Below are 25,823 nucleotides of genomic sequence, written 5' to 3'. Positions count from 1 at the left end.
GTGGCCCCAAGCAAGTTATACGAACACCCTGAGTCTCAGTTTCTTCATCTGTAAAATGGGAACACTAATACCAATTCTGCTTACTTTACAGGATGTCTAGAAAAGTTTTATAAGATAATTGGAAACTGATAGGTAAAATATAAATTATTTTACGAATATAAAATATTAATAAGAATATCAACAAAAATATTGTCACGGTAAACCTAGAAAGAGTCCCATAAGGGACATCTCTACAGCATGAGGAAATACCCATTGCAACAATAAGATAATTTTTCTAGCTTCTCCTTTTTGTTTAAGCAGAGATCTGACCAGCTTCCAAAAGGCCTTGAAAATAGTCAAAACTGTCCCAGAGAAATACTTGCTTCAGAATATTTCCACTTGTGTAGACATGACTTTTTGCAAGAGCTTTTGCATGACATTTTGCAAGAGCAAAAAGTGAATTCTGTGTCCCTTAATTCTTTGGTATTTTCCTGAAAATACAGTGACCTTCATTCTAGTGCTGCCTTATTCAGTGTGGGAGCCACCAGCCGCATATGCCTATTTAAAATTAAATTAATTAAAATTAATTAAAAAACTAAAATGTTAGTTGCTCGATCACACTAACCTCATTTTAAGTACTCAATAGTCCCAGGCAGTAAGTTACTGGCCATATCATAGCAGACAGCTCAGATGCAGAACATTTTCATCAGAGAAAGTTCTATTGGACAGCAAATGTAAGGGTTTAAAAAGTAAGGCTTTCCTGGAATGAAACTGGGGAAGGAAATATAGTATTGCTTTCAAATTCAAACTGACTCAATTCTGCCTTTCATTTGAGTGAATGGTTTAAATTCCCTAAGTCTCAGTTTTCTTCATCAGCATAATGGGGACAATAACAGTAAAATTTCATAAAGTACTTATAGTAATTATGAAGACTAAGTGAAATAAGTAAAGCATCAAGCATATTATACGTACTCAATAAATGTTATTTATTACTGAATTTCATCAAGTCTAAGATGCAGAACTTTTCACATTTTAACATATCTCAAATTCGCATGTAATTTATCACCAGTGCCAAAAGAAACTTGGCAGAGAACGGAGTTGTGACATAGATGTCAGTGCCTGCACATGTGCAAATTTAGCATGTGTGTAGAAGGTTAGAGATTCATCTGAGTCTCACCTAAGCTGAGATATAAGCCTTGTTAGTATGGCATGTTGTTGAACCTTATTTTAAATTTGGATTTCAATTGTCATTTAAAATGTCTTTGAAAGGAACATATTTAAAATTTAACAGAGAAACAAATGATTATTGTTGCAGAATTGTCAGGCTCTATGTAGTATAATTAAATGCAATCACAAGTGCCAAATCTCTTAGGATGGGCATGTATTTCTCAAAATTATGAAGGCTTGATGATGTCTGTTCTTGAATTCTAAATGACTATCACTCTGATTCCATCACCCATCCATCAGAAATTCCCAGCTGACTTTTAAGAACTGTTTAATGTCCATCAATATGTGATTCAATTAAACGGGAAAAAAATGTAATGATGATTTTAACCACATGGGAACTGTTCATGAAAACTGAAATACTGTTATATTCCTCGAAATTAGTCTTTTGTTCCTGAACACGCTAAAGAAGAACAGATTATAAAACTCAGGTTCTGAGGAGAAGTGGAGAAGTCACCAAGATCCCACAGATGGTGTCCAAATAGACTCGGGAGAATATTTGGACTTTAAACGCAGGAAACCTTATGCTTAAGTCAAACTTATGAACTGAAGAATATATATCTGTCAGGAAAAAGAAAGTTGTGCGATATTATAGGTACCTATTTTTTCTGAAAAGCTGTTATTCAGTTTATGGTGTATTTAGCAACTTACGTTGTCTGCTGTCAAGGAAATGCAGCATTATCAACAAGAAAAGACATATGATGAGAGAAGAAAGAGATAAATCCCCATATCTCCTAATCTTAGCTCTAGAGGAGACAATTTCTTCAGTTTATTTATTTATTTATTTATTTGCTTTTTTTTAGTTTTGTTATTATTAATATATTTCATCAAATCTGATAACTTTGCTGAAAAACACACAACGGTTTTAATAGTCACTAAGGAAGAAAACTTACCAATTAAACTGATAAAAACGCCTTCCTATCAGATTTTTTTGTTTTATACTTATTGAAATTATTTTTAAAACTTATTTTTCCAGACTCCTATGTATCCAAAACAATGAAAATGTTAGCTAAAATGCTAGCATTTTAAGCATTGCTTCACATGCTTAATATGCAGTTAAGATACTACAAAAAAAAAAAAAAATCTTCATAGAAAGAACCCAAAAGGACTTTCAAGCTCGTCATGAGAACATCATACCTGGGTAATGTGGAAAACAACCAATAAGGATTGGAGAAAATCCCTCATGAGTCAGCATCAAAGGCTGCAAGAGTGAGGGGCGGATGGGGTGCTTGCTTCACAAGCAGGAAGAGGCAGGGTTCATTGACACAAAAACTGTCCAGGGCCTCCACAGTCAGGAAATATCATTCATCCCCCCACCAGTCTGCGAGCTTAAGGACATTCAGACCTTCTCTCACAAAAGCCATCCCACAACCCGGAATATCAGACCTATGACAGTGATTTTACAAAAATAATATTTATTGAGTTTTGTGGTGTTTTCTTCTGGTTTTGAAAGGTATTCTTGTTTATTGTAAAGAATCCAGAAAAACAAAAACAAAATGTAAATTAAAAAATAAGTGTCCCAGAATTTCATCATTGATAGCAATTTGATATATATCTTTCCAGTCTTCTCCCTGAGTGTTAATTAGGATAATATTGATTATGCAATGCTGTTTGTTATCATTTTCACTTAATATTTCCCAAAGCCAATATATATTCTGAAAAAAATTCTAAGAAAAAAATCCAGCAGGAATCACTTTTATACACAAAGTCATTAATGATATGCCTTGAAATTAGTCTTTCTATGTTTTTCTAAATAGTCTATGTTTTTCCGTACTATTTTATTGAAAGGTAATACATACCTTGCATATACTGCGATAGAATACTCCGTTACTGACTATGGAATTTTCTTCCAAAGGACTGACACCAGTTGCTAAGTGTTGATATTGGTACTTCCTTGATATTTTCAGACAATATCAGGACACACATTCCTTTCTCAAATGTTCTAACTTGGTTTGCTATCTCCAATATCAAGGAGTTATTGATGTCCAGTCATGAATATATCAAATTTATACCCCCATTCTGTTTCTGTGTTGCTGCACACACAGCAATTTTTCCTTTCAATACATAATCTTGGTGCAGTCTTTTTGAAAAAAAAAAAAAAGTGTGGGAATTAAACTCAGCACTCGTAATAGCACACAACTCAATGGGCACGATAACAATGTAAATAGCCAAGACAAGTATGCACAGCCTGGGGAATGACAACGATATCATAGCTATCACCTGAGAAATTGTAATACAATGCCTTTAATGATAAGATATGTCCTAATTTCAGTTTGTGAAAAATGCTGTCTTAAAAATAAATGATCATCAATTTATAAGGAAATATAAAGGACTTGATGAATGAACACCACAGGGATCCAATTGGCAAAACCCAGACTACAGGAAATTGCAGGTCAAACAAGCTGGCTTCTTCAACAAGTAAATTGCAAGAGAGAAGAGAGAAACAATAGATTAAAAGAGACTTACCATATATTTTTAGAACATAATCAATTTCAATGCATTATTATATTCATCAGACAACTGAAAACTTGAACATTGGATATTTGAGAATATTTTATATATATTTGGTTATGTATTTTTTGAAGGAGCCCTTATCTTTTGGGCTGTATGTTGAAATATTTACAGAAGAAATGACATGAAATCTGGGATTTTTAAAAAAATAATGTTGGAGGGTAGAGATGAAGAGAGGCATGGCAGGCAGACTTCGGACGTGGCCTCCAAGGATTTCTGCCTCCTGGCATGTTATCCCCTCCCCGTGGGTGTGGGCTGGACCTAGTGACTTTTCTCTAAGGAATAGATATGGCAAGGATGATTGGGGTACCTCTTTCATTAGACTGAATCTTCCCTTCTTGCTCACTGCCCGTTGCCCCTTTCTTGCTGGCTCTCTGATGAAGTAAACTCCATATTGTGAGATGCTTTCTACAGAGCTGCCCACGTGAAAAGGAATAGAGGGAGGCCTAGAGCCAACAACTCATGAGGAACTAAATCAGGCCTGGGAAATGGATCCTTTCCAGTGGAGTCTTTTTTTTTTTTTTTTTTTTTTTTTTAGAAACAGGGTCTCGTTATATTTCCCGGGCAGGTCTCGAACTCCTGGGCTCAAGCTATCCTCCTGCTCGGCCTCCCTAAGAGCTGGGATTACAGGCGTGAGCCACAGCACCTGGCTCCAGGTGAGTCTTGAGATATTGCAGCCTGTGAGAGACCCACAGCCAGAAGACCTGAATAAGCCCAAGGCAGAGAGCGAATCCACAGAAACTGTGAAATAATAGATGCATTTTGTTTTAAGTTGCTACAAAATGGGATGACTCATTTCAGCTAAATAATACAGTCTGAGACGAGGCCAGGGTTTGATGGCTATTGGGGCTGAGTGACAAGCATATGTTCATTTACTATTCTACTTTTGCATATGTTTGAAATTCTCCATGATAAAGAGTTGTTGAAAAGGAATCGTGAAATGTGGCATTAACAATTCACCATTCTATCTTCCATTTAATGGCAGTATAGTTTTTTTCCATATAGCTAAGTTTTGTCTGTCTCTTCTGTTTTGATGTGTTTTCTACTCTGATTTGACCAACTGAGCTCTGTTGAGTAGACACTCAACAAATGACAGTATACGTTCGCTGAGTGTCTACTAACTACTAAGAAAGAAATGGGTTAATGCACAGATTAAAATAAAAACTAAGAGAAAAGGCTCTTCTACTTTTATATTCAATTTGGGGAACTGTAGCAGGATAAATGGAAATAAACAGAAGGGAGGATTTTAAAAATATATAATTAACGGAGGAAAGGAAGTCTGGCATTGGACTATGGACAGATGAAGGCAAATTTGTTAGTTCATTTTCCAGGCTGTGTATTAATCGGCAGCTCTGTTTTCATTTAGTTTTGTTTTGCTTAATCTTTTTGACTCTTGACCATGTCACTAGTTTTTAAACCTCCACCAGCAGAACAAGAGAGAAAAAAAATGTAATGCAGTAGTCAAATATTTCTCCTTGTCACCACATGTAGAAAATGTCAAAGATGATGGAAACAAATAGCAAAATTAAACACTGAGTTAATTAATGCAAAGTGAATATTGAGTGGGGATTTGGATTCCTAGTGAGCATGTAGCTTGCCGATACATTATAGGTCTAAGTTTATAAGGTCACGGCTCGTTAAAATTTAACAAGTGTTTTAGAAGAGATATAAAATGTTTTTTATCAAACCCACACGTAATTTTCTTATCTTCTTTTGACAGGGATAATTTTAAATTAGCTATTTGCCACTTTGTTCTCATAAAACGATTATAGGATGTGACTCATTGAGGCCTAAATTATGTGAAGGTGCTAGAAAGAAATCTGCTGAACGTCGGCTGTTGAGGACCAGTAACCGTTCAGACCCCAGGAGCAGGCGTCCTTCCACTGTGATTCAGTGCTGGACTTCAGCATCCAGGCTCTGGGTAAAACCACTGCCACCTACAAAGGGTCTAGCTTGGGAAAGCAGTTTAAATGCTCCAGACTTCAGTGTACTCATCTGATAAGCAAGTATGGCCATAATATAGTTAACCTCTACATCTGTAGTAAGGAGCAAGTGAAATAACACCCATAGATGACTTAGCACACGGCTCAGTTGCTCAATAAATGAGAACTAATATTGTAGCTATTACCAAAACAGACGATCTTGCGTCCTTGGGCCCCCAAACTCATAAGCATAGGATGTATGAATGTGAATTGTGGTGTAGAGTGCAATAAACATCTTCCTCCTTTTCAGTTGATATTTTGATGTTAAAACAGGAGGTAAAGTTGGGAGGATGAGTTTGTGCATATAATTTGCTTCTTTATGATATTTTAATGTAATATCTTTCCAGGATCTTAGTATGCCTATAACTCAGTGGTTCTCCACTGAGGGCAATTTTGCCTCACACTGGGCCCCAGGGGACATTTGGGATATTAAATTTGGGACATGTGGAGATATTTTAATGGTCATGACTGGGGAGGTGCCAAAGATCCTAAAATGCATAGGACTGCCCCCAATAACAAAGAGTTAACTGATCCCAAATGTCAAGAGTGCCAAGGCTAAGAAATCCTGCCCTAGTTGCTACGGCCAAGGACAGAATTATTTTAGTTAGTTTTTAAATGTTCTGGGCAAGCATTTAACAACAGCTAAGACTGCTTTTAAACTCTCTTACTTTCAGCCAGTGGAATTACTCATGATCTTTTAATTACACTGACCAAGACTTCAGAGGGCCTCTTTCTGGTGCTGTTAGCCAAAGCAGACTTTACTGTGAGAAGAAACAGGGAAAGAATAGACATGCCATGAGTGAAGAAAAGCCTCTCATTATTCCTCAGCATTGTGGCCTGGGAAAACAGATGCATATTGCACCCTCTCTATAATAAACGTGTAGCATTTAACTACAAATGATGTGCTATTTTATACCTTCCAGTGCCTAGAGCTTGTGGTCCACATGACCCAACACCACTGAAAACGAAGGGTGGGCAGGAGAAGGTGGGAATTGAGCGCCACTGAGATCTCTTCAGTAGCTCTGATCTTCCAGCCCATCTTCCTCTCCACTCCAACCAAAACACTTCTAACAGTCTTTATGGGTGTTTTTACACTAAAACCAACAACAGATCCCCACCACCATCAGCTTCCACAGCATTGCACAACACCTATTATTTGAAGAGCTTGAAACCAGAAGCCCTGTTTTTCCACACTGAAAATATTTGAATGGGCTGTCAAAAAGCCTCTCAGAAATACGCCCCATCCAACAGCAACAAACCCTGTGCAAACAAATCAAGTGGTGCAGAAATCCTTTGCACAAGATGATAGGGAGGCCTCCATGCTGACACTGTAGGCGAGCCAAGTTTTCATGTACTTGGATGGCTGACCTCCAACTTCTGACATATTCATTATATTCCAGCATGTCGGCTGCAGATTGCATTGAAGTGATGACAGCTACAAGACAGCCAACGAGGAATATGGCCATTCTGGCAACAGGTGGCCTTTCACTTGTACTGGGAAAGTTAATCTAGTTTATCATCAAAGTATATTGTGTTCAAGGAGTGTCATGTTTTGAGAGCTCTAGTGACAGGTCAAATAGAGAAAGCATTCTTCCGTGGAACGTGACATTTTGGGGAGACCAACCCTTTCAAACTACTTCATTGTTTATGCTTGATTCAAGTCTGTTAAGTTACTCAGTTGTTTCAAGGTTTACATTACAGGTTCTGAATTATGGTTTGTGTCTTCTGTCAAAGGCTGACAGAGGTATCCACAGTCTTACCTTAAATAATCAACTGCCTCTGCAGCAAGGAATTTTTAATGGCCCTAATTTGTCAGCAGAATAACACATTGAAGAAAAGCCCAGCAGCAAAAGTATATTCATATACATGCAAACTGACTATCACATTTCCAGTCAAATTTTCAAATTTTAGATGCTCAAAACTGGCTCTGCCTCCTGCCAATCAAAATACAATTTTAAAGTAATCGATGAAGGTTACATGGACCTAGAGGGTGGAATAATAGGCATTGGAGGCTTGGAAGAGTGAGATGGTGAGACGGTGGGGGTAAGGGATGAAATATTAGCATTGGGTACAATGTACACTATTCTGGCTAAAAGCCCAGACTTCACCACTATGCAATAGATCCATGTGACAAAACTGCACTTTTACTCCCTAAATCTATCATTAAAATAAATAAATAATAATCCATGAAGGTTCATAATGGAGGAACAGTGACCCCTGGACTGGACTGCCTTCTCTTTGGGTTTAACCTTAGAATATGGCAAGAAATCTCTTCACAACCTTGCCCACATCCCACTAAAGCCTGAAATAAATCGTGCTAAATGGTAGTATTTATTCAGTCATCTGATTCCATGGCTACCTTCCAAGTAGGATGATTATGTTCTGCTGCACTTTGGACCTCATCTGAAGAACTCTTAAGATATCTAAAACATAGGGAAATAATCCAAAGGCTCCTTTGACTTGTGAAAAATAATTTTTCTTTGCTTGAAAGTCTTCTATTGTGTCATACTTTATGAAGAGTCTTAGGGTAGGAAGAATGGAATCGCATTGTTTATATTCTGATTTCTATGTGAACTCCTTTTTCCCCAGGGACAGTCCAAGACATGGACTCTCTAAAAGCAAATTCATATCTCTAATCCACAACTTCCTTTCTGTACTTCAAAGGTTGGCAATACTCCCATAAACATACAGAGAGAAGGCCACCTATTCATACTTCTCTCCTATTCTTGGGCTCTACTGAAGAATCTAAGAGGAGGCATCAGCTGACTCATCTCAGATGTTGATGATTCTGAAGCAGTAACCTCAAACCCTGCCAGTACTACAAGTGATTCCTTGGATATTGGTCAAGTTGAGGACCCTTCAGGCTAACAATCTCAGATTTTGCAGTTCTGCTGGTTACCGAACACTTCAGAGAAAAAGAAATATCGGCACATGTAAAAAGATGGAGTGACATGATGTAGTTTGTTTTGTAATCACACCATTCACTGTTTGTTTTAAAAATGTATCAAGCATTTCATTTCATTCAAACAATCACCCAGATAGCAATTAGTAGACATTGTTCTCAGTACTATCTATTTATACATATATATATGCATATATATGTATTAATTCTCATAAAAATGTCATGAGATAACATTATTATTGTATCCTTTTTGCAAATGAGAACACTGAGGCACAAGAGGTTATGCCTTTCCAAGGCCACAGGATGAGTAAGTGGCAGGCCAAGTTTGAACCAACAGCCCTTACACCAGAGTCCACAATATTAACTATCGTGTTTCGCTATGTACACCAATAGCATAACAATAATATTAATAATATCTAAAATTAAATGATCCAGGCTAGCCACCATGCATAGTATATTTTATCCTTACCACAATCCAATGAGGAAGGTATAATTATTATTCCATTTTATACGTGAGGATTAGGGAGAGATTCAATAATTTGTCCAAAAATTCACAACCAGCAAATGGTGGAGCTTCGGCTGAATATTGTGGAGATAAAGAGATGAAACAAAAAAATTATTCTGTTTGAGTTTGTAATCGTTTATAAAAGGAGATATTTGTTGGTCTAGAAGCATTGGGAACATTTTTAGAAGTGTGATTTTCACTATCCCTAGAAATGGAAAGTGAAACTGAAATTTTGCTTTTCTGGCCTTCCTCAGATATTATGTCTTATTCCTAAAGGATTTGGAGATTTAGTTGTTACTCTGCTAAGTTAATAAGACCCTGAATCTTTAAAAATATCCAAAGCTAATTTACTCATTATAGGAAACTCAAAAAATTGAATCCTTTCACAAAGGTAAAATTATATTTCCTTTAAGAAGTGTTTATCATTCCTTTTTTGAAAGAAAAATAATTAGATATGTAAGACATATACTTTAGAAAATACAATAAAAAATAAGTAATACTAGCAAATGTCATTATTTCATCAGGAAAAATATAAGCCTCTTAGAAAAAAAATAACACAAATTTTAAAATTATCAATAAAATATTAAGTGTAAAGGCTATACATATGCTTAACTATCAAACAAGCATTTAAAATTGTGTTTATGAAGATCTTTATAAACTTAGGGTAATATGCATTTATGTTAAAGAAAAAAGTAGCCTAAAGCTCTGTACACAGCATATAATTAAATTCTTTTAAGAATCCATTCATTTAGTAATTTTTATGCATAGAAAGCTTCTGTGGGAACTGTTAACACCACGCACCAAAGGATACCCCTAAGTGTTAGAAGTGGAATACCCACTGAACAAAGGATACCCACCGACTTAGAAGAGTGCTTATTTTCTTCTTTATATTCTTTTTATTTTTCAATTTCTTACAATTACTTATTAGTTTTATAGTCCGAAAAAAAATAACCCTAATCAGAAAACTGTAGAATAAGTATTTCAATTTGCATAGGCCCTGATTCCAGGCTGTCTGCTTGAACGTTGCACCTTCTCAGCCCAGGCCCTGGGAATACTGGAGACAGATTCCTAAACTGGACTGAAACTACCTAGAGAGGGATCAAACACATGAAGCCAATCAATGGATGTTTCGAGGTCATATGTGGAAACACAATAGTATCTATCCTATGGGGTATGAAGAGGCAAGTCCAAAGCCAGGAAGATCAGAAGCAGAAGAGGAGAGCTGGAGCCAAGCTGGGTAAGTTCAGAAAGAGGACAAGGCATCACAGAAAGCTACAGGGCTTCACTTTGTGCATTGTTGGTGCACATTTCTAAAATGATCACAGTAGCTTAAGGGAGCTATGTAAGTAAGGACCAGCTCATGGCTAGTTTTCTAACACAACTACGTGTGCCAGTTACACACCAGGGAAGGATAAGTTCTTGACACCTAGAGCAGAATCACCCAAAGAGGCCTCTATTTTCTGCCATATCTTTGAATTCAGAACAGTTCTAGCATTCCAAGAACCATCCAGACACTCAAGCCTAAACCGAACAAGGTTGGCAGGTCCAACAACCATAGCTACTTTCAAAAAGGTAAAATGATGTGGATTTTAGGACAAGTTTAAAAAGAAAAAAAAAAAAAAATCTTAAGAGATTTACAGATTCCAAGAAATGAATCACCCTGAAGTGAATTGCCCAAGTTACAGGGATCTCTGAGACATTCCTGAAGAGAGCCAAAATTAGCCTTGTTCAAGGAAACTCCTAATCACGAACCAGGCGAGATGGAAAGCCTCTCCTACCCCCAGATATAACCAAAGACAGCGAGCTTGTTCAAATATAGCTACAGTCAGTGATATTTCATTTCACTAAAGTCCTTTTCTTTCTAGCCTGCTATCTTCCTTTTAATTATCCCTTGGTTCTCTTTTGTTGTTGATTTATTCCTTGATTTTGTTGTGGTTAAAGTATGTGGTCTGTAGAATACCAGCTCTTTGAAATTTGTTGAGTTTTGTTTTCTGGTCCAGTACCTGGACAGTTTTTGTAAATCTTGTATGCATGTTTAAAAAGGTACCTTGGCTTGCAGGAGTCTATATATCCATTAAATAAAACTTCTTAATGGCACTGTTTAAATCTTTTTTTTCCTTTCTTTTTTTTTTTTTTTTTTTTTTTTTTTTTGAAACAAAGTCTCACTCTGTTGCCCTGGCTGGAGTGCAGTGTGTGCAATCTTGACTCACTGCAACCTCTGCCTCCCAGGTTCAAGCGATTCCTATGCCTTAGTCTCCCAAGTAGCTGGGACTACAGGCACAGGCCACCCCACCCAGCTAATTTTCTTGGTATTATTAGTAGAGATGGGGTTTTACTATGTTGGCCAGGCTGGTCTCGAACTCCTGACTTCATGATCTGCCTGCCTCAGCTTCCCAAAGAGCTGGGATTATAGGTGTGAGCCACCAAGACTAGCCTGTTTAAATCTTTTGTACTTGAAATTTTGTCGACTTGATCAATCCATTAAAGGGAAATATATTACAATCCACACTATGACTGTTAAATTATCCCCTGCTCCTTGAAATTATACTATTTTCTTTATTAGGTATTCATGTCAAACTTTTAAGTTTCTCACCCACCTGCTATTTCTCTGCTGTTCCCCTTCTCAGTAACTGACAACTCTTGTTTTTCTGGTTCTCAAGCTAGAATGCAAGAGGTTATTATCTGCATTCCTCTTTTTCTCTCACGCCAACTCCCATGGACTCTGTTTTGAAATTTACCCAGAACTTGACTGATTCCTTCTCCTCACCTCCAGTGGTCCAAGCCACAATCGTCTCTCATCTGGACTCCTGCATTAGCGCTCAGACTGGTCTTTCTGCTTATTTTCTTGCCCTCCTAACAAGCCAAACTCTATAATACAACCCAAGTTTAGTCTTTTAAAACAAAACATACCTTTGCTCAAAAACTTTCCATCTCACTCTGAAACAAAATCCAAAATTGCTGCAATGGCCATCAAGATCTCCGTAATCCAACCACCTATGACCTTTGGGATGTTATTTCTTGCCACTTTCTGCATGATACACTCCACTCCTATCACACAGGCTTCCTCACTGTCCCACGAACACATTAGGCACACTCTTCCCTCAAAGCCTTGCACTTCCTAATCCCTATGCTGTGAAGATCTTCCCTCATAAGTTTACATTGCTTATTCCTCCCCTTCTTTTGGGCCTTAGCACAAATGTAATCGTAATTTTAAAAGCTTTCTTTCACCACTCTACGAAAAGTAGTACCCCTGTATTGTTTTTCTTTCTCTCCTCACACTATTTCATTATTTTTCATAGCACATATTACCTCCTGAAATTGTTTTCTTTGAGATGGGATCTTGACGTGTTAACCAAGCTAGAGGACAGCAAAGAGATCATAGCTCACTGTAACCTTGAATTCCTGAGCTCAAGTGGTCTTCCCACCTCTGCCTCCTAAGCAGCTAGGACCTCAGGTACATGCCACAGCACCCAGCTAATTTATTATTATTATTATTATTAGAGATGGTGTCTCTTTGTGTTGCCCAGGCTGATCTCCAACTCCTGGCTTCAAGCAATCCTCTTGCCTCAGCTTCCCAAAGTGTTGGAATTATAGACATGAGCCATTGCACCAGGCCTAGCAATCCTTTTATCCCTAAAGACGTTCTTGGCCTGAATTAAATATAGCTATACCGGCTTACTCGGGGTTAATGTTTCTGTTGTATATCTTATCCTCTTCCTTTCCATTCAGGCTTCCTCAATCCTACACTCCCCTACAAATCTTTTGTGTTTGCCTCTATCACACCACTAAGAGATAGTATCAGACACAGACTGATGTTGACCATAAATTCTTGACTTGCAGATTACAAAATTATCAAAGTAGTGTAACAAACCCATGTGCATGTAGAGCCATAATTATGAAATCACACTTCTTCCCGCACCAAGAACACAAGTCAAAAAGACAAGATTTTACTCTCCCCTCCTTTGGTCTGGTAGGTAGCTTTATAGTTTGGTATTCATTTCTTTATATTTGCTTAGGTGGCTTCCCCTACACCATTGTCATTTGGGTAATTCTTGTTAGGCTCCTATATGTGGAGAGTTAAGATAAAGTTCATTTCTCTTCTAATTCCACTCCTATCATAGACCAGAGATTCAGCTCCTCGTGTCATTCTGGTGGTCATTAAAATGTATGCCCACAGCTTTCAGAATGAACACTCTACCTCCATCCCAAGGCAGACAAAATTAACTCCCACATTCAACTCAGTTCCTCAGGCTTCTCTTAATCTTTGGTCCCTAGGACTCCTTTGACTTTCTTCAATGGTCAGATCTTCATTTAGAAATGCCTTTGTTATATTTTATCAAACAATTTCAGCTGTTTTATAGCCCAAGAGTTTCTTGTCTTTGTTATTTTTATGCCACCTAGTCTGCCATATATTGCCAGAAATGGAAATCCCAATCACCTGTCTTTAAAATGTAATATTTTCTTTCCCTTTGTAATCTTTGCTACTGCAAATTCAATCACACTTTCATGTGTAATTTATTTTTTATCTTGTTTAAAATGTCTTCATTCTTTATGGTTGGAGTTGGCAGTCAGCCTCTGCCTCGATTTGGCTTTATGCCTGGTTGAGATTTTCTCCAACGCCATGTGTCCTGCAGCCTGAGGCTCTTTCAAAGTGATGTTCTTTTCCTCCCTTTCTCCTTTCATAGGTGTCAAACCCTTATTATGGTCTGAAGGCTTTCTCCACATATATCTGTTCCCTATCCTTATTATCATTCCAGACACTTTCCCCAATGTTTCTTAGTATATCTGTCTTGGCATCTGACCCATTCAACCCATTACACTCAGTGAAAATGAAGTTTGCCCCGTATGCTTGTTCATCTTTGTCATATAAATTTCATGGTACTTCTGCTTAAATTGCAATAACCTCTCTTAGATTTCTATATTTCCCCAAAGATAGTCTTTGTTATTGTTACATTGTTATTACTCACTCACCAGAACTCATGTGCTCCAAACTGATTTGGAGAAACTGCAGATCATGAAATACTATGGTCAGTGTTATATTTGCAGGATAACCTTCCTAAATAGTTTTGAAACCCCCTTACACAATTGCCATCCTATGGCTTGATAAACCAACGGTGATTGGGTGGGACATGCTTCATAGTTTGTCCATGTAGCAAAGCTTTGTTCTAACATACTTTCCATAGATTCTCCACATAGCCACTGATGAGGGAGGTTTTGATAGAATAAAAATCCCTTGTCTCTCAGGAGTTCTCCCTGACACACTCCCTAGCTCCCTTACAAAACAGGCTGTTTATCAAATTATACTTTATCACAAAAGTTTGATTACAATTTTGGTGTTTATATAGTATTACTTGTGACACTCAATTAAATTGTGTTTTAAATTAATTAATTAACATCTTATAAGTCCATGTTTTGCCTCTTTCATTTTGATTATCCTTTGAATGCAGTGAGTTTACCTCATATTTCTTTTTATTCTGCTCAACACAGATGATCATTACGTGTTTGATTAGATCTCACATTAAAACCTAAATGTGATTTATTTTTCTACCCTCTATATTTATTGGCCAGGTTTCTCAAAAATTAAACTAAGTTTTATAAAGAAATATGCAGAGATTAAGCACTTTTACTAGAAGCGTTAATGGATATAAAAATTTTGAAGTAATAATTCCCTGTTATTTTATAGATGATTCAAAAGAGAATCTTAATTTATTTCAATTTTTACATAAATTGGTTCCGATTTTGAAATTACCCATTGGCGTAATCCTTTGGAGAAGAATTTAATATAATATCTTCCAGTTTGTAAGCAGTTCAGAAAATATATTCAAGAAAATAATCAGATAATTCAGTTTATTTCTTCAAATTAACATTTCACTACTAAACTGCCACATTAACTGACTAATTTTCAATTAGAAGAGCATATTTTTAATTTGATAAATAAGAAAGTAAGTTTCACTAACATGTTCTATTTAATACTAACACAATACACAAATAGAAAGACAAGATGGAGGGGATACGTATTCATTGACCTTTGGTATTATAATGAAACATATATTAATTGGATTATTTTTAATAACACAATACTGAAAATGCATTATATAGATTTTTAAATATCGATAATAAGAAAAAGATAAAAGAACCATGTGTTTGCAGAGCCTCTGTTTATTAGAAAACTTTTTTTGTTCTGTGATGGTATTTTAATCTAAAATTCAGAAAAACTACATGCCAAGATGTTCAGAGCAGTCTTACATATAATAATTTAATTGACCAAAGCCTAAATGTTAGCTATGATATGAAATGTTTAGAAAATTATTTAACATGGATGGAATGGTATATAATCTGAAACAAAAGATGTTAATAATATTCTAACATTGAAAATACTTATGATTAGCATTATACTAGTAGGATAATCTTCCTGAATATTCATGGGAACTCTTTTCAGAATTACCAGACTAGAGCAGCATTCCAGAAACTCCTATGGATTAATAAACTGAGAAATGATTTGTGCAGGTGCCCTTCCTATGCTGTCATTGTAGGAAAGCTTTGTTCTATACATTCCTAGAGTAAGCAAGAAGAATGCAGAATGCTCTCTCATTATATGATCAAAGTCAAGATTATTAGTTCCCATTGCATAAGGTAAAAATATTGAGAAAGAGAAAAATTATCAAACAGACCATAAGGAAAGTAACAAAAATTAGATAAATTCTAACTACAGTTCAGAGTCAAAAGTTTGACCCTCTTTTCATTCTCTCACCCCCCAAGACCTCTGCGAGGCAGCAGAAATCAGGAGGTGGAGAAGCTTTGGCATTCATTGAGCAGACAGAGTGTAAAATTGGCAAAATGCAAAAGAGTTCTCTAAATATCGTTACTTCTGTATTGAGGAGTAGCCTATTCTGTGAAATGCAAGAGATAGGGAGGAAAGAGAATTGAGGTTGGGAGAGGGTTCCTATAAAGGAGATAGCTATGGGTTTTGGAAAATGAAGGAGAGAAAGGACAAATGTCAGAGAATAAAAGTAGTACAGAGAACAGTGGAATGCTTTTTCACTTGCTGCCTTGACACTTTTGCTTTTTGGTGTTAAGACTGATGGCCAAGACCAGAGGCCAGATGTTTATTGACTCTGGGTGACACAAATAACTTGGAAGTTTCTTTTGAAAAAAATCAAAATTTCCATGAAATTTACTTCTACAATGTTTAGAATCCTGTCTCCTCACTTAATGCTTTGGTAGTGAGGTCTCCTGTGTTATACCAGGTAACCAGATTAGAGTATAATACTTGATCCACCAACCCACCCTCATGCTGCCCCACCCTATCTCCAAGGGGCGTTAACAATCACTACTTAAACCCCTTCTTTCAGACAGATGCTGGTGAGGAATTATCTGGTCTGTGGAGAAGAATCGTTCCCTTTCTCCACGGTTGTTGATAGATATTGACCATCTCCTTAGAGATGGTTAAGGATAACCATCTGTGAAAAGCTGTGGACCCCCAAGTGTTGAGAAGTCAGGACAAACTCACAGCAACTACAGTAAACTCAACATTTCTAAATGTCTTTTTACCACTCCTCCATATCCCAGAATAGCGAAAAATAACCCTCAGGGACAAAAGAGGTGAGGGAACACATGCACTGAAAATACCAACAAAAACAAAATTCATGCTATGTTGAACAACATCATGTTATAATTAAATAGCAAAATGTTTACTTATAAGCATATTGTTGTTTGTTAGTTTGTTTTTTATGAGACAGGGTTTCATTCTGTTGCCCATGCTGGAGTGCAGCGGCGTGATCTTGGCTCACTGCAACATCCACCTCCCAGGTTAAAGCAATTTTCCTGCCTCAGCCTCCTGAGTAGCTGGAACTACAGGCGAGCACCAACATGCCCGGCTAATTTTTATATTTTCAGTAGAGACATGATTTCACCGTGTTAGCCAGTCTAGTCTCAAACTTCTGACATCAAGTGATCCGCCTGCCTTGGCCTCCCAAAGTGCTGGGATGACAGGCATGAGCCACTGCACTCAGCTTACTTATAAGCATATTATGTCTTCCCATATAATTCAGATATTTTCACACCCTTTTTGAATCAATGTACAATTCCCTCTTTCCTTTTGTGTAGTGTCAGACATGTCAGTCTCAGGGTCCATGCCGCTATGGAAACAGTAAGAGAGGGGCTAGAACAGGGAAGTCTTAATAGAATATGCATGTATCTTTGTTGGCTTATATAGAAAAGTGGTTAATCATGTCATGCCCCCTTAATTCCTCCTGAGTCTACAGTTTGGAGAATAGAAACACAATGACACAATTCAATGTGGCTTTCTAGCTAGTGAACTGCTACCTTCTCCTCTTAATTTCTCACTTAAGCCAGCAAGTGAACTGCTACCTTCTCCTCTTATTTTTTCATGCCAGATAAGGAGGATAAGATGAATGGGGCAGAATTACGGGGAATGCTTTGTAGAACTTTTTTGTAAGAATGGAATGCTCTATATGTTGAAGTGAGCAAGAAGACAAAAAAAATTTTTGAAAAAAAAAAAAAGGCTCTATTTACATATTATTTTTTAATTCTTTACCTAGGACAAAAAAGACTAGAAGGAAATACTTTCAAATAACACAGAATTCCTTTGGGTTTCATAACTCTTTTTATTTTCTTTTCACTGTTCTGTTTGCTCTAAATTCCCTTTCATGACAAGTATTGGTAAAACTTTTAATATATTTGATAACATTTTAAAAATACTTGTTTAAGAACCAATGCTCATGGTGATTTCAATAGATTTTAAAATCAGTATTTTTAAAATGTTCTCTTTTCTTAAAAAGTAATATAATTTTTATCTCAATTTTACACACTTTTCCTAAGAAAATGAGAAGAATTTTGCCTCTTGGAATAAACGCCTTTATAGTTGAAGGTGGGCACCTATGAGTGTAATATACTGCATTTCTTTTAGCATACTTGTTCTACTTAGGCCCAACATTAGAAAGACCCCAGAGACCCTCTGGAACGGAGCTTTTTAGATGCTGTAGATCTACTTCCCCAGAGAACAGAAAGAATTAACATGCACCCAGCAGTATCCAGAGCAGTGATTTCAGCACTATGTCTTCATTGTGCAACATTCAGGAGGTGGAAATTATTTTAAATCATTTTGTATAATTTTTAGAAAACTGTCAAAACAGAAAGTATTAATGCAAAATCTAGGAAGGCATTTTTAAGCAGAGTCGTAGAGGGAGCATCCTAAAACTAAACAATCACTGAGAGATAAATATACAAATGGACAATGGCTAGACCACATGTAAAAGTAGAATGCTGACTAACAGCCTGAAGCAACCTGCCCAGGAAATCAACTCTTTATCTATGATAAGCAGCCCAAGAAGCCAGCCTAATATAAATCACACTTGTAGAAAGTCAGACTCCTATCTCTAGTAACAATCCAAGAAGCTTAATAATAACTTCTATAACAATCAGTACAAAATGGCGAGGACTTGGTTAACGTGACAGCTTCCCTTATTTTTGCACCCATTTCTAACTTAAGACCAACTAGACAAAGCCAAATATACACCCCTAACCAATCACATAGGATGTCCCACTTCTAGTAGCCTGCCTACAGCTTCCCCATGCCAACAACCTTCAGTCAGAACATACCTGAAACCTTCCCTTTTTTCCTCTATGGAGCTTTCCTACCCTTCTGATTGCCTTTGAGTCTTTGCTAAAATGCAAGCAATGGTAGCTGACTCCCTTGCTATAACAACCTCTGAATAAACAGTCTCTGCTTTTGGTTTGTCTTCATATATTTCCACACCATGGAAGAAGAGAGAAAATCCCATGACCAACTTGTAGAAGAATTCATTGAAAGGCACAGGAATTTAGTGATTGCAAACGGTGTACATGAAATTTACACCTACATATGACATATAAAGTAATAAACACAGGTACACTTTATAAAGCACTCCTTGAGGAATCACTACAGCATCTCTTTTTAAAATGCATTCTCACATACAGTGATCTTCAAGCATTTTTAATCCAGTATGCCATCAATAAATGTTTAGCAAGCATTCCAGAAATATACTTATTTATACATCTTATATATGTAGCAAATTTAGAAAATTTAAAAGATGAAATAAAGCGTGCGTTAGTTCACTTGTGTGTTGCTATAAATACCTGAAGCTGTGTAATTCATAAAGAAGAGAGATTTATTTGGCTCACCATTCTGCAGGCGGTACAAGAAGCATGGCACCTGCATCTGCTTCTCATGAGGGTTTCAGGCTGCTTCCCTTCATGACAGAAAGCAAACAGGAGCAGGCCTGTGCAGAGATCACACAGCAAGAAAGAGGAAGCGAGAGAAGGGGGAGGTGTGGGGCTCTTTTTAACAACCAGCTCTCTGGGGAATTAATAGAGCAAGAACTTACTCATCAACCTCAAGGACAGCACCAAGCCATTAGTGAAAGATCCACCCTTTTGACCCAAACACATCACATTAGGCCCCACCTACAACACTGGGGATCAAATTTCAACATGAGATTTGGAGGACTGAAACACAGCAAACTATAGCAAAGTTAAATGAAACTACTTATAAACATTCTGCAAATCACAATTACTTCATACTATCAGTAGCTAATAATTTTGTTATGGGTATAAATTCACGTCAGAAGGTCTTCTTGATAATTTTCGAGCTTTATGTCCAAGAATTAGATAATTAGATTGTCATTGCTTTTACTTCTGAGGTGACTAATTATGAACTCATATTGTAGGGAGTGGTATAAATGTCAGCTCTGTCTTTTTTTTTTTTTTTTTCCTGAAGCTTGCTTGTTGCTTACATCATATCAATATATTTTATCTTTGGTATCTTTGCAAGAATCTTTTAGTCCACTTGCCATCTAAAGGTTGAGGTGGACACAAGATAACATTTTCTATAAAACCACATAAGTCCAAGAGAAGTGGCTCATACCTACAATCCCAGCATTTTGGAAGTCCAAAGTGGAAGGATGGCTTGAGCCTAGGAGTTCAAGACCAGCCTGGACAAGATGGCAAGACCCCATCTCTACAAAATTAAAAAAAGAAAAAAATTAGCCAACCATGGTGGCACACGCTGAAGCAAGAGGATCACTTGAGCGCAGGAGTTTGAGACTGCAGGGAGCTATGATTGCACCACTGCTGCCTAGCCTGGGCAACTGAGTGAGACCCCCCATTTCTAAAAATTAATTACTTACTTTTAAAAAATAGAACCACTTCACAGATTGGCTATAAAAGGTTGCAAGGTGCTGAAAGCAAGCAAATTATCAACTGTCCATCAACATTCCCTCTTTTGTGGAACACTGAAATAAACATATCCAAGCCAACCAATAAATTCAATTTCAATAAATTTAGTTTATTTCTCATTTTGGATAATATATTAATAGAAGAGTAAGAGCTAAAGAGAAGTACTATTGTTTTTCTCCCATATCTCAATAGATCCCTCTGTGGAGACATGCTTTGGAGACTAGGCAATCTTCCATATTATTTCCCTGTTGATAAACTAACACAGTTTTATTTTTTTCCTTTTTTTGCAAATAAGAGTGAGAAGGGGCCGGGCATGGTGGTTCACGCCTGTAATCCCAGCACTTTGGGAGGCCAAGGTAGGCCGATAACAAGGTCAGGAGATCAAGACCATCCTGGCCAGCATGGTGAAACCCCATCTCTACTAAAATACAAAAAATTAGCTGGGTGTGATGGCAAGCACATGTAATCCTAGCTACTCAGGAGGTTGAGGCAGGAGAATCACTTGAACCTGGGAGGCAAATGTTGCAGTGAGCCAAGATCACACACTGCACTCCAGCCAGGCCACAGAGCAAGACTCCTTCTCAAAAAGAAACAAAAAAGAGTGAGAAGGAAATGAGGTGAAGAATGTGCCTACATTTTCTTTGCTTAAATTCACATCAGATAGGAATTATGCATAACCCTTTTCAACTATTGACCTTCTGAGCTAAAGTGGGGAGGGGTCGATTTAAAGAATAAAACCATAGAGCTGGTGCCCTGAAATATGTGTTACTCGAATTTCCCTCCTTTCTTTCTTTGAAAATTGGCAGCTCCAGAGTTCAATGCATTTAGATATTTAGTTCATGTTAAATCAGCACAATTATCTTATAAAAATTATGCATCACAAGTAGTTTGGTAAACACATTAGCTAATTCTTATATTACCCAAGGGGTGGCATATCAACCAGATGTGCTGATATATCTAAGTTCCAAGTGCAGACTGTCACTTACCTGCATTTTTAGTAGCCAAGTTTGCAATTTTCTTCATTATTCATTAGTGCTCTAAACTCTCCTTCATTATTTCTTTTCATAGTTACAGAATTTAAACCCTAGAAGCTCCAGCATTTTCGAGTCGTTCATGTTATGCCCATGTCTCCTAATTATAGAACTTTTTAAAACCTTTTATCTATTTCTTCCCTGATATATTTACAAAAGTCCTGTTATTATTATCTCTCTCTGCTAACAAACTCCATTTGCGTTTTGGCTATTATCTTTTCCTTGTCAGTCATAACTAATGGGGCAGAATCTTGTTTAATTTTTTTCCATCTATTCTATTCCTGTCATGCATTTATTTCCCCCTACATATAGATCTTAAAATAAGTCAAAGGAACCAGTTCATTTAAAAATTATTTGAATGCTTCCTACAGCACACAGACTTTCATTTTGGTATCAGTGCAGATTTTTATCTCATTCTTATTTTCCCAACTGGATCTTTCTCTTACTGTAGAATACGAGGAAACTCTTTAAAATAATCTTTCTTAAAATCTGATACTCAATGATATAATTGGTGAAACCAATCTGTGATAGCTACCTTTGAGTTAGCCATGGTAACTGGGAAACATTGGTCTGTCCTAATTAAGGGAAAGCTCTCAAAAGAAGCTGAAATTCAGGTACAGCATAGTTCCTTTTTTTTTTTTTTTTAAGATGGCGTCTCGCACTGTCACTCAGGCTGGACTGCAATGGTGCGATCTCAGCTCACTGCAACCTCTGCCTCTTGGGTTCAAGCAATTCTCCAGCCTCAGGCTCCCAAGTAGCTGGCATTACAGGCATCTGCTACCACATCCAGCTAATTTTTTGTATTTTTAGGAGAGACAGGGTTTCACCATGTTGTCCAGGCTGGTCTTGAACTCCTGACCTTGTGATCCGCCTGCCTTGGCCTCTCAAAGTGCTGGGATTACAGGCATGAGGCACCATGCCCGGCCTAGCATAGCTCTTTATCGTCCACCAAATTTGCACTAATATTCACATAAATATCTGCATTCAAGAGATATCATTCCAGATGTGTTCACCTATTTTCCAGTGGGCATGCTAATAAACATTCAATTAAGTTTAAAAAAAAAAAAAAAAAGGTCAAAAACAATAGCTGAAAAGGAAGTATGGACCGGACCACTGACACCAATTCTTAAAATCAGTTACTTCCGGGAAAGAGTGTGTGATTGATGAGTAAAAGGGAAGATAAAAGAGGATGTTTAATTTCTATTGTATCCCCTTCTACAACAATGTACCATTTTACAATAAGCATGTATTTTCTATAATTTAAAATAATGTAAAGAAAAAGAAGGGGGTATATGAAAAATAATTACCTGTTTAAGTTAATTGCTTATATAAACAACAACATTAGAATACATTATCAGTAACTTCCAACCAAGTATATACAATTGCTTGGCCAGCCACCATCCTCTTTAAGGTAGTAGGACCGAGAAGACAGCAAGGCACCATGAGCAGTTTGAAACACTTGGAACTGAGGTTGAGATTGGGTTTAGAAAAAAGCAAGCTAAAATAATAACCACAATGTACCTGTGCCAAATGTTTGCGACTTGGATATTTTGCTAAAGGCCAACCCTGTTGGAGACTTGCTGCTATATATGCTTCCTCACAGTCGCCAGTCACCCAAATAGACATGTCGTTTCCTAGACTTCCTCTCTGCCTCAGAGGAGACAGGCACATATTTGGATCAAGCCTGGTGGGAGATGTGCTATTGCTGGTGTCAGTGAGACTCTGCACATTCCAGGAATTAAGACAGGATGTGCATAGTTCCTCTGTAAGTGCTTCATGGGCAATCGGTATAATCACCAATATCACAGAAGGAATTTTTTTTCTTATTTTTCCCCAAATGCGACTATTCTCTCTTCTGGAAAAAAAAATTTACAAAGTAAATTCAGGTGGAAGAGACAATGGCAGAGGTGATGGTGAGGAGAGACTCCCCTGTTGATGGTTGAGTTTTTGGGAAATGTTCTCAAATCATACTTGGCCACAGTCCCCAGACAAAATCCTTTGTTGTACCCATCTCTCAGCAAGGTAAAATCATGAGAACAAAGCCTAAGTCAGAAGCACAGTGGAGCAAAGAGGGACACATCTCCTGTTTCACTCAGAAAAATTAAGTTCTGGCAATTCCTTAAATTCATCCTAAAAATGACATCTTCATTTTGATTGAGTGACAATTAACATGTTATGATTTTAAGCAGAAATTTATGTATATGCTCCCAGCAGTCAATTCTTCAGGGTAAAGCATTTGAGAATAAAAAATGTGCATTGCAGCCCCTTGCTCCTCACTAATACTGTTGCTAAGCTTGGCAGAAAGAAATATGCCTTAATGTTCTTAAGTAACAATGGGGAAATTACACAGAGAAGCATCAGGAGAAAATGATGGGGAAAGTGTTGGGCTACCCTGATGGAATAATACAGAAACAGAAACAATGTCATCCAAGCCACAATCAAAATCTCCTATCCATTGAGTTACCTGAGAAAGGGACACTCATGAATAAGACAGTATTTAAAGCAAGAGAGTCTCTAGGAGTTGGAAGGTGGCAACATTTGATGATGATCATTTGAGCTGAGATCACTCGAAGAGTAAAACTATCTGCCCAATGGAGTCTAAACATGAAGTTAAAAACAGCCACAGCCTGGGCAAGTACGTGCCTTCATTCTCTCTTTTAGTAAATCAGTCAGGCAACATACACCACACCAAGCATCTAAATTCTGACAAATAAACTGTAAGATAGGTTTGGTATCCCCAACTGAAAGACAAGAAAAATAAAACCAGAGAAGTTAAAGAACAGCTGTAACTCGTTTCTCAGATGGGACAAGCTCAAGAAAGACCACCTTAAATACCATCAGCTTCTCATTCCCTGTTCCTTGACAATACCTGAGGAAGATTCTACGGGTTTTTGGTCATTTTTAGGAATTGAAAAAATTTCATTTCCAGGTATTGAAAAGTCCAGTCCAGTCCAAATCAAAACTTCAATCTCTTTAGCAATTAAGAACTTCTCCCATCCTCCACCCCTAATCTGAAGCCACAGTTTCTCAGGCCGTGAGTGAACAGTAGAGGAGGCAGGGTCTCTTCTCTGCCTGTCCTCAGCTACTCATTGTGTTGGCTGTAGCTCCTCCGTGGTCAAGAGCAGTAAGTGGAATGAGTAGCAAAGGAGCAAACACTTTTTTTTCTTGGCTGATGCTTTTTATAGTTCTTTTTTATGTGACTAATAGCTCTTGCAAAGCAGTCATTCAAACTCTGGCTCTTCTGTGGGGTTCATTGTAAATGTTTCCAACTCCTCTTCAGCGATCTCCCCACAACACCATTTCCCCAGGGTGAGGGGTGCAATTTCAAGCTCATCTTTTTTACTCCACCTCAATCCCTACCCTCTATTTGTACACCATATGCAATCTCTTTCTGTGGGGACCCCATCGTCCCAGCAAACATTCTTCCTGGACAGTGTTTTCCAACAGAGTTCACTCTTGGCTGTCCTGCTCAGGGTCAGTTTGCCTCCAGGAAACACTATGAATCTTTGTTCCAACAAACAATTCAAGTACAGGTCCCTTCGCCTGAGTTCCCTAAAAGTAGGGCCTGAACAGAGGCTTGCATGCAGGTATTTTGCTTAGGATTATGATCCTAGGAAGAAGAGAGCAGGTGAGCTAGAAAAAAACAAAAGGACGCAGAGCCACAGGAGGTATGCTTTATGAAGTTGACCCCAGTGAAGGACAGGTCATCACAGTGAAGGAGGTCATCCTGCCAGAGCTGAAAATGGACCTTTATGAAATGCACCTCAGAGCTGGGTGGATGGTGGCCGGGGGTAGGGGTGGAGGGTGGTAAGCTGAGGAAAGTGGAAAAAATGTATCTATTGTCTCTCATTCCTTGTTGACCAAGTGTGGCCCCACTGGTATTAACTCCCCACAATTGCAAGTTGAGTATGAATGAATTCAGGGTCACTATACCAGAGAAACCAAAGGCCAGGAAGGGAATGCTTTGCAGTGTGGGCCTGAGGCCAGGACCTGTCTCACTGCACCTGTAGGAAATGGCAGCAGTAACTGGGGTGAGAGGTAGGTGGCCAAGGAACCGTTGAAGTGATGTACAAGAGATGCCCAATGCACTTAGTCTAATGTCCTCTCTCCTTTCCTGGCTGTTAAAGAATAATTGCTTTAAAAATGATGAAATTGTCAGGCACAGGGGCTTACATTTGATATCCCAGCATTTTGGGAGGCCAAGGTGGATGGATTGTTTGAGCCCCGGAGTTCAAGACCAGCATAGGTAACACAGAGAGACCCCACTTCTACACAAACTATTTTAAAAGTTAGCTGGGTGTGGTGGTGTGCACCTGTTGGCCTAGCTACTTGGGAGGCTGACCTGACAGCATAGCTTAAGCCTGGAATGCAGAGGTTGCAGTAAGTCAAGATCATACACTGCACTCCAGCCTGGGTGACAGAGTAAGATCCTGTCTCAAAAAAATTAAATAATA

At 37.8% G+C, this 25,823-nt stretch overlaps 1 long non-coding RNA gene across 1 annotated transcript in view; it reads right to left on the bottom strand.

The window, feature by feature from the left end:
• LOC108314360 overlaps positions 1-19,397 on the bottom strand; it is a 58,237-nt gene extending 38,840 nt beyond the window's left edge. The window contains exons 1-2 of the long non-coding RNA XR_005202555.1: positions 19,286-19,397; positions 6,365-6,457 (exon numbers count right to left, since the gene is read on the bottom strand). This is a non-coding gene — a long non-coding RNA (uncharacterized LOC108314360). The remainder of the gene's footprint in view (positions 1-6,364; positions 6,458-19,285) is intronic.
• Positions 19,398-25,823: the final 6,426 nt, after the last annotated feature.

This window comes from Cebus imitator, unplaced genomic scaffold, assembly GCF_001604975.1.
Source record: "Cebus imitator isolate Cc_AM_T3 unplaced genomic scaffold, Cebus_imitator-1.0 Scaffold150, whole genome shotgun sequence".
Taxonomy (NCBI): Eukaryota; Metazoa; Chordata; class Mammalia; order Primates; family Cebidae; genus Cebus; species Cebus imitator.
The sequence above is the reverse complement of the archived record's forward strand: the minus strand, read 5'-3'. Positions and strand labels throughout refer to the sequence as shown.